Below are 9,837 nucleotides of genomic sequence, written 5' to 3'. Positions count from 1 at the left end.
CTATGGCACTTTCAGTATTCTCCTCCAACACCATAACTCAAAAGCATCAATTCTTCTATGGTCTTCCTTATTCACTGTCCAGCTTTCACATGCATATGAGACTATTGAAAATACCATGGCTTGGGTAAGGCGCACCTTAGTTCTCAAGCTGACATCTTTGTTCTTCAATACTTTAAAAAGGTCTTGTGCAGCAGATTTGCCTAATGCAATGCGTCATTTGATTTCCTGACTGCTGCTTCCATGAGTCCTAACAGTGCTCCAGACCATACTGGGTTTTCTTGTAAGGAATCATACCTGCATGGCAGGCTACTTTGCATTAACTTAGCATTCTCCAACCCTCACATCACTTTCAGAGTAATTATGTAATTTGATCCACACGATGGCCCTATGTGATATTATCTGAATTTTACAGATGAGTCAACAGAGCCCAGAGGAGTTAAGTGACTCACCTCTAAGGGACAGAGTTGGTCTGGACACTCTGCCCCTTTTACTTTCCTTAATGTCTCTGCAGTAATATACATAAGCGATGCTAGTTGGAGATTAAGAATGCTACTTTTGTTAGAATATGGTTCTTGTAGATATTCATCTCATAGTGGTAGTGGTGGGTGACGTGCTATGGAGCTAGTTCCAACTCATAGAGACCCTGTATAGAGTTTCTGAGGCTGTAGATCTTTAAGGGAGCAGGAAGCCTCATCTTTCTCCTGCAGAGATGCTGGTAGATTCGAACTGCTGACCTTGCGGTTTTCAGCTTATCACATATCCCATTACTCTACCAGAGAGAGATCCTTGCAAGTAGGTTCCGATTCATAGTGACGCTGTATAGGGTTTCCAAGGAGCAGCTGGTGAGTTTGAATTGTGCAATCCAGTGGTGGGGAGAAAGAAACAAGACTGGTGTTTTCTTTTTGTAGCATTTGAATATTAAATTTTCCTTATCTGTTTCAATTTATGATGACTTCCTTGCTCCCTTAATTGACAGGCAATTCCTTTGTTTACTTTCTTCCATATTTCAAGAACCAAGTCATAAGTATTAAAACTAGTTACATTAGCATTTAGCTTTTTTTTTTTTTTTTTTTACGAAATTCAAGTATTTCAGAAAGAGGTAATTTAGGTAGGCATGTATGAAGAACTTTGCATTTTAATTAAAAAGACTCAAAATAAATAAAATGAACTTCTAACAGTAACAGATGACTACTAAAAGCCATGCAACTATTTGATATGTGTTCAATATTTCCTTGTGGATAATAAAGTCCTACAACTTGTTTCAAAAGAAATGACAGGACTAAAACAATTTTTAAAAGACAAAGCTGTTCTTTTTTAATCATAGGCTCATAAATAAAATTGGGTTGTGAATTATTTCCAGACAAGCAATTGACAAAGTATAAGTAAATCACTCTAAGGACTAAAGCTGCCTTGCTTTTTTTTTTTTTTTTAAATTTTCACATCAGACCTCTATCCTTGTTCAATGATGAATACCCTTTGACAAATAAATATTTACAAAGTATGAAATATAGGCTTTGTGTACTTCCTAAGGCCAAAGCATATTGTTTAAGCTAAAATTTAATAAATTTTTCTCCCCTGAAATACACCAAAATACACCAAAATAATAACATAACTTAAAAAAAAATTCTTGCAGCAGACTGTCCATTAATCATTCTTTAGATAATATTGGCATTGCTTGTTTTTCAGGTAGCAAGAACTGTAATCTCTAGATTGTTTAGAAAATCTGAGAGCATTTATGGATGAAGAAAACAATAAAATCTGGTGGAATGAAATTTTCTGTTACCCCCATTATGAAGACTAGAAGGATGAATACACTTCCATTTTTCTAGTGAAATTCTTTAAGTGGTAAATGGTTTGATTGGGTAGATCAAAGGGTTAATTTACTTGTGATTTGAGAAAAGACTAGATTCCCCCCCCCTTTTTTTTTAAGTGTGGTGTGTGGGAGGAAGGTAGAAAGAAGCCCTAGAATGAATTCACTAATTGGGGTTTTCACCTGCTGTGAGTCTAATCGAATACAAAGCCTTATTTGTAGCTGAAGAGAAAGGGAGATTATGCAGAGTGTCAGAATTTCTGCCTAGTTTTGAAATTCCTGTTATTTGGCACAATCATTTGGAAAGGCAGACAAATAGTTACAGCTTCAAGCTGCTGTTAAGGTGGACCAGGAATGCCGTCATCAGATACATTTGTACCACCTTAACCGGTATTCCAGTTTTAGCAGGAGATGGTGTGGTTTATATACACGGGGTAGTGCTATAGCTGGCAGGCTAATAGGTAGCCTGAATTCTTTCCCATGAATCAAACACTGGTCTATGAGGTTAATGAAGCATGGCTTTATTTTATTGAAGATGCTGAACTTCACGTCTTTTTAGATGTTTGTTTTGACAAAAGTGGCTCTATGAAGCTTTGAGACATCTTATTATAAGAAAACTGCATGAGAATGTAGCTGAGTTCAACTTTATCTAGAACCTGTTTGGTGAAATCTCGGCGTTAGATGGCAGCTGGCTCAGAGAACTTTCCCCAGCCTGGCTTACCCTGCCTCCTTGCCACTGAAGGACTTGGGAAAATAGGCTTTTGTGTGGGTGTGAAGTGCTCTGTGTCTGAATGTAAAGGCCTCTTCATTTACTAGTTAATGTGATCTGGCTGCATGCATGTTCTTATATCCAGAAGATGTTGGTTTCAGGCTAATCTTGAGAGATTGCTATACATGTTTTAATTAGTCTGCTATGGTATCTGCCATAACCAGCAATGATTCATCATCACTGTAAGCATTTGTTAGTCGTCTCATTCACTGCTCATGGCTAGTACTATACAAAGAGAAAGAAGGAATCTTTACATATTTCCTGGATACCCAATGTTTAAATTTCACTGTGAGCTAACTATTCATTCGGATTAACTGAAGCAATATTCCAAACTGATTTTTATGAAACAATGCAAGTACTGGTATGGCACTGTAGGATAAGAACTGGACTGCTAGCTGCAAGATTGGCAGTTCAAACCCAACAGTCAGTCCTCAGAAACCCTATACAGGATTTCTATGAGTTGGAACTGACTCAACAGCGCTTAACAACAACCATAACATACATAAACTTGGTTAGGGGACAAAAAGCACTTCAGATAGTGACTCCTAGAGCAAGAGAGAAGATGGGCCCTAGTGGGCAGTGAAGTCCCTCTGGGTAATCTGCAGGCAAATGCCCAGTGCACTTTCTGCTCCTCATTTTACACTGGTGAAGTCATGCTCATATCGAAGTTACAAGCTGTCTGGAAAATAGGAATGACTTGGCTACTCCTTCAATCCTGGGTATCACCTTAGGACAGTGGCCTTCAACCATGACTGCCTATTACAAGTCATCTAGAGTGGCTTCCAAAAGTTAAATCAGAATCGCAGGGTAGGAAGACCCAGGCATTCAAACATTTTAACAGACCTGAGATGAATCCAATGGGCAACCAAGATTGAGTACCATTGTCCTAGACCTTTCCTCTCCTCTATTCATAGACCCAATCCTTCAACAGTCCTGTAACTTCTACCTTATTTATAATTTTCCCCTCCCCCTGTGCCACTGCTGTAGGAATTCTAGGTGTGCAGTGGTTAAGTGTTCAGCTGTGCCACTGAGAGGTGACAGCCTGTTTTCATAAAGATTTACAGCCTTGGAAACCCCATGGGCCAGTTCTACACACTCCTAGAGGGTCACTATGAGTCAGAATTGACTTGATGGAAGTAGATTTGCATTTGATTTTGGTGCCACTGCCCTAGTTCAGCTTCCCATCATATATAGTACTTTGGACCTGGTCTCCTAATTCCAAGACTTTCTCTTCTAATCCAGTCCCACACAATAACCCAAGTGGTGTTTCTAAGAGCCATATCTAACACAGCCGTGAACCAAAACTCGGTGCTTTTGAATAGATTCCGACTCCTAGTGACTACATAGTGGGGACCAGTATGGGACGCATTGAACTCATCCATAGTGTTTTCTAAGGCTGGGATCTTTATAAAAGGAGCCTTGGTGGTTACATGCTTGGCTTCTAACCTAAAAATCTGTGGTTCCGTAAAGATTTACAGCCTTGGAAAATCTATATGGCAGTTCTACTCTGGTAGAGTTACTATCTGTATGAATCAAGTCTATAGGCAATGGATTGGGGCTTTGTTTCTTTCTCATTTGTTAGTTTAATCTTTACATAAGCAGATTCCCACATCTTTCTTCTGCTGGTGGGTTTGTATTGCAGACTTTTAGGTTAGCAGCCCAGGGCTGAACCACTGTGCAACCTAGTGATGGAACCACACGCAACTTAAATCCGTTCTTTAAAATGGAGTCCCTGGGTGGTATAAACAGCTACTCTGTTTTGCTGCTAACCAAAAAGTTGAAGGTTCATGCCATCCAGAGGCACCTTGGGAGAAAATTATCTATTTTTGGAAAAAATAGCTATTGAAAGAAAACCCTGTGGATCACAGTTCTACTCTGATGCTATGAATTAGAATCAACTGAATGGCAACTGAGTTTTGTTGTGGTGGTTTTTAACCTTTCAGGATACTGGATTGCCACACTAGGTCTCCTCAATTTTGTGCCTGTCTTTAAGCTCTATCCTGACGTTCTCTCCTGGGAGAAAGATGAGGCTTTCTGCTCCCATAAAGATTTACAACCTTGGAACCTCTACACAGGGTGGCTATGAGTCGGAACCAACGCGACAGCACTTAATAACAATAACAACAACCTCCACACCTACAGTTCTCATCACACACTAATCCTTCTGTTGATTTGCCTTTTCTCTCCAAACAAGCCATAAGCTCCATGAGGCTTATAGAGGGCCTACAGAGGAGGCTTCCAGAAATGTCTATTCAATGAATGAAGCTAGTTTCCTTTTAACTCCAACTGGTGGAGAGAACTTTCTTCTCCATCGGTTATCTCCACTCATTCTATTGCCTCCCAGAGAATGGGTTTGGCTGCAGGAGTCCCAGGTTGATCAGTATCTGGAGAGACACAGGAATACTAATACCTGGACAGGGTAAGAGAGAGAACAAGGGATGGTGACCACTCTGAGGCAGGAAGAGCAGGAAGCCATTGACAATTGTTGGTCCAGTCAAGCAAGGGGAGGGACTGTTCGGGGAGCCTACAGAATACTGTTTCTAGAGGCAATAATTGCCTAACCAAACTTGGGGCTGTGAGTAAAGGAATGTACCCATTGCCAGACCCTTGGGCATCAGGAGGCAGCCTGGAGAATTCATGCCCAAACATCATTCTTCTAGTGCCCTTTAATCTCCTCCTGTTCATGCCTTCTATTGAATGAAAGCTAAACAAAGGCAAAGGGCAAGAAAGCCTAGTGGATGCAGTCCACGGAGTCCCAGCCTCCTGAGGTACAGAGCAGGTTGGAGAAGGGCTGCGAATCAAGTTAGAGGGGCATGGGGAAATCTGCAACTCAGTCCCTTAGGTCAAATAGGGTCTAAGTTTTCCTAGGCAGCTACAAAGTTTCAATGGTTCCAAGACCAGTTTTTTCCTTTGGTCTGAGAAAATTTATTGGGCCACCTTTTTAGACCTTATCACATCTCATTCCTCCTTTCCCTCTCTCTCTAGCACATTATCTTTCCTCTGCTCTTAGCCGTCAGAACTGATGAGCACACTTGAGAAAATGCAAGGAGCCCTGCCTGGTAGGACAATGGTGAAGGGCTTGGCTGTTAACCAAAAGGTTGGCAGTTCAAACCTACTTATCAGCTCCAATGGAGAAAGAGCTGGCAATTTGCTCCCGTAAGGATTACAGTCTAGAAAACCCTATGAGGTAGTCCTACTCTATTACATGGAGTTGCTATGAGTTGAAAATCAACATGACAGCCCCCAACAACAACAGATAAAACACAAGCCTTTTTAGCAACAAAAGAAGCCTTGTGCATCTCCCAGGACAGCAGAACCCAGTGGCTAAAGGCATGGATAGTAGAACTAGACTGTCTAGTTCTACTCCTTGCACTGAGACATTCCAGCCATGGGACTAGGGACAAGTACCTCATAGTGGGTTCCTGGAATCAAGATTTCAACTTCAGATTTTCTGGTGGCAACAGAGCCTCATGTTCTTTTCATGCCTGTGACTCATATCAAAACAGTAATAATAGTTAGTGACTCAATAACTAGGAGTTCTGGTGTGGTGTTGTAGGATAAGCACTGGATACTAACCACGGGTCGGTGGTTCAAACCTGCCATCTGCTCCTCATAAATCCTATACACTCCTCATAAATTGACTCGATGGCACTTAACAACAACAACAAATAACTAGGAGACATGGTGGCACAGTGGTTAAGTGTCTTGCCAGTGGTTTAAACCCACCAACTGCTTTGGGTAAGATGTGGTAGTCGGTTTCATAAAAAATCATAACCTTGGAAACCCCAAGGGGGCAATTCTCCTCTATTCTATAAGGTTATCATGAGTTGGATTTAACTTAATGGCTATGTTGTTGTTGTTAAGTGCCGTTGAGTCAGTTCTGACTCATAGAGACTCTGTACAGGGTTTCTGAGGAGTGGCTGATGGGTTTGAACCATCCACCTTATGGTTAGGACTCCTTGATGACAATAGGATATAAATAATAATAATGTTATTATATATAACATTGCTACATATTTTATATCTGCAATGAAGCCATATCAATTGTGTTCTTCTCAAAATGCCTTATTCTAATGAGCAAAATTTATAATCTGACTGAAATTGACAACAAAAGCGTCTTATGGTCTCCGTGTTATTTCTCAATAATACTTTCAGAATTTAATTTCTAAAATAACATTGAAATTCAGAAACAAGTCTTCAGTGACTATAATTCCAGCCTAAAAAAGAACCTAAAGATGTATTTTTGAGGATTGCCATCTGTCAAATTTCAAAAAAAAAAAAAAAATCTGAATAGTGACTTATTTCCCATTCTTTCTTTCTTTTCTTTCTTTTTTTTTTTCCCTCCAAGGAATTGTCCTTGTAGTTTTCTGGTTAGACACTGAGAAAATAAACTTTTACATTTCTATTTTTGAGAAACATATCAAAACTTCCAAATCTTGAACAGATTAATTGACAAGTGTAAAACAAATCACGAAGGAACCAGGAAAGGATGGGAATGACAATACATCTCACTGCGTAACCAAACCAGTTGCCGTCAAGGCAGCTGATGCAGGACCACATATGTATCAGAGTAGACAGTTCTCCCTGGCTGATTTTTTAAAAGTAGATTACCAGGCAGGCCTGTCTTCTAAGGTGTCTCTGGGTAGACGCAAATGTCTAATCTTTTGGCTAGCAGCCAAGTGTGCTAATCATTTGCATCACCCAGGGGCTCCTCTTAACACATGGTGGTGGTGTGACATCGAGTCAAGTGGGTTCCAACTCATAGTGAACCTGCATAGGATTTCCAAGACAATGAATCTTTACAGGAGCAGAAAGCCTCATCTTTCTCTCCTGCAGAGCATCTGGTGGATTCGAACTGCTCGCCTTGTGGTTAGCAGCCCGACACGTAACCACTACACTACCAGGGTGCTGGAAATCCTTATATAATTGATTTCTAATACTTGTACACTTCTTTGCTTTGGAGGTTATGTGTTTTCATTGAAATAAGCATAAACAATATTTTAAGTGATTTGCCATATTAACACAGTGATTACTCTCACTGATTCATTGAAAAGGCCACTACTTTCTCATCAAAGGACACACTCCACTAATAGCCCTCTGCCGGTTAAAGATGGAGACCGACCTCTAACCTACTCTTTGACCAAGGGAAAACCCGATCAGAAACTAATCCTAGTTTGTGTGTCACGCTCAGACTTTAACAGCTGCCTTTCAGAACTCACTAGCTCAAAATCGCTAAAGCGAAGCACTAATAAGTCTCAACTATGGGTCAAAATGCCAGAAGAGGTGTCATATTTGCTTTACAATAACAATACTAATCATACCCACATGCACATATCTTTAGTGTAGCATTTGCCTTCTTATTTGGCTTGTCAAGGGCAATGGAAATATTTTGCATTACAGAACATTAGGCAAATCTGTTGCAAGATGTCAGTTGGAAGATTAAGGTGCACCTGACCAAGCCATGGTATTTTCAATTGCCTCATATGCATGTAAAATTTAGGCAGTGAATGAGGAAAACCATAGAAGAATTGATGCATTTGAGTTATGGTGTTGGAAAAGAATATTAAAAGTACCATGGAGTGCCAGAAGAACACACAAATCTCTTTTGGAAGAACTACAGCCAGAATGCTCCTTAGAAATAGGATAGTGAGACTTTGTCTCTCATTCTTTGTACATGTCAGGAGGGACCATCCCTGGAGAAAGACATCATGTTTGGTAAAGTGGAGGGTCAGCAAAAAAGAGGAAGACCAGCAACAAAGTGGACACAGTGGCATCAACAATGGGCTCAAACATAACAACAGTTGTGAGGATGCTGCAGGACCCAGGCGGTGTTGCTTTGTGTTGTACACAGGGTCTCTATGAGTCAGAACCGATTCTATTGTACGTAACAACAACAACAATGGGTAAAATATTGAATGAAGTTTTTGTTAGTCTCCTTCATCTTTTGTCCCTTTTGCTATGCTGTGCTGTCCATAGTCCTTTCAGCCCCAGAATTCTATGGGCAAAAATGGCAAGCAAAAAAAAAAAATTTTTTTAAAGAAAAGAGGTGAGCACATTTTAAACTGTAGAGTTAAGTGGAATGAATCAACCCTGAGAAAGAGTGAAAAACAATTGCTTGAAAGAAGATAAAAAGGAGACGAAGCCAACAAAATAAATGAACACAAAGGGAGAATGAAATCACGAAAGGAGTTTCTCATAAAATACTCTTTTTGGATTCTAAGATAGTAGATTCAGATTGTGGAAAATTCTTGTGCTAATTAAGACTTTCTTCTTTTCAGAATATTTATAAGCTTTAAATAATTTTGTCACAGCTAACATATTCTGATAGTGTAGTGGTTATGAATTGGGCTGCAAACCGCAAGGTCAGCAGTTCAAAACTACCAGCTGTTCTGTGGGAGAAAGATGAGGCTTTTTGCTCCGGTAAAGATTTACAGCCTCGGAAACCCTGTACAGGGTCACTATGAGTCGGAACTGACTCCATGGCACTAAGCAACAACATGTTTTTATCATATTGCTAATTTGAAGATTAGGACTGTTTGAACTGCCCAGGCCCTATAATTTTCCCAGTTAAATGTTGCAGTAGAAACCATTTTCTTTTACACTTTATTAAAAGACTGTTGAAAGACCAAACTCTGCAACACCATTAGCAGGCAATCTTTATTTAGAGAGCCTATACCAGTGGTTCTCTAACTTTCAAGTGTTCAGAAGTTCTGATTCAATACGTCTGGGATGGGGCCCAAGGAGCCCTGTTGGCCCTGTGGGCTAGGCATCAGGCTTCTTGAAACCCACCATTGGCTCCTGGGGAGGAAGAGGAGACAGGCTGCTCCCCTATCTATAGCAAACTCCATGAACAGGAATCCACTCTATGACAATGGGTTTTCAGGAAGGAGCCTGGGAATTTTCATTTCTAACAATCCCCTAAGTGATGCTGATGCAACTGGTTTCAGGACAACATTTTGTAAACACAGGCAAATAAAATAAAATAGAAATAAAAAATGCTTCAAGAATCCCATTTAGCTTCGATTTAGCATAACCTGAATTTCATGTCCGTACAGCCCCACCACTTTAACCTTCCACTGAGGGCGAGTGGGGAAGAGGGAGAATTATGCAAGAGATTTTTTTATTTTCTTTTTTTCTTTCTCTAAAAAGAAAACTCCAATCCCACGCATGTAATTATCTGCGATGAGGTCATTTGCGCCTAGGTCATTTATTTAGGCAGCAAATAGTCTTGCTTAAGGTTTTAAGGGGGCATGTTGCT

The 9,837-nt window shown here is 40.2% G+C and overlaps 1 protein-coding gene across 4 annotated transcripts in view; it reads left to right on the top strand.

Moving 5' to 3' along the window:
- Window positions 1-9,837, top strand: part of LOC102838260 (dystrophin-like) — a 3,237,302-nt gene that overhangs the window by 3,008,706 nt on the left and 218,759 nt on the right. The window lies entirely within an intron of this gene.

Source organism: Chrysochloris asiatica, unplaced genomic scaffold (assembly GCF_000296735.1).
Source record: "Chrysochloris asiatica unplaced genomic scaffold, ChrAsi1.0 scaffold00139, whole genome shotgun sequence".
NCBI classification, from domain to species: Eukaryota; Metazoa; Chordata; class Mammalia; order Afrosoricida; family Chrysochloridae; genus Chrysochloris; species Chrysochloris asiatica.
Note: the sequence above shows the minus strand (reverse complement) of the source record. Positions and strands in the feature narration are given on the sequence as shown.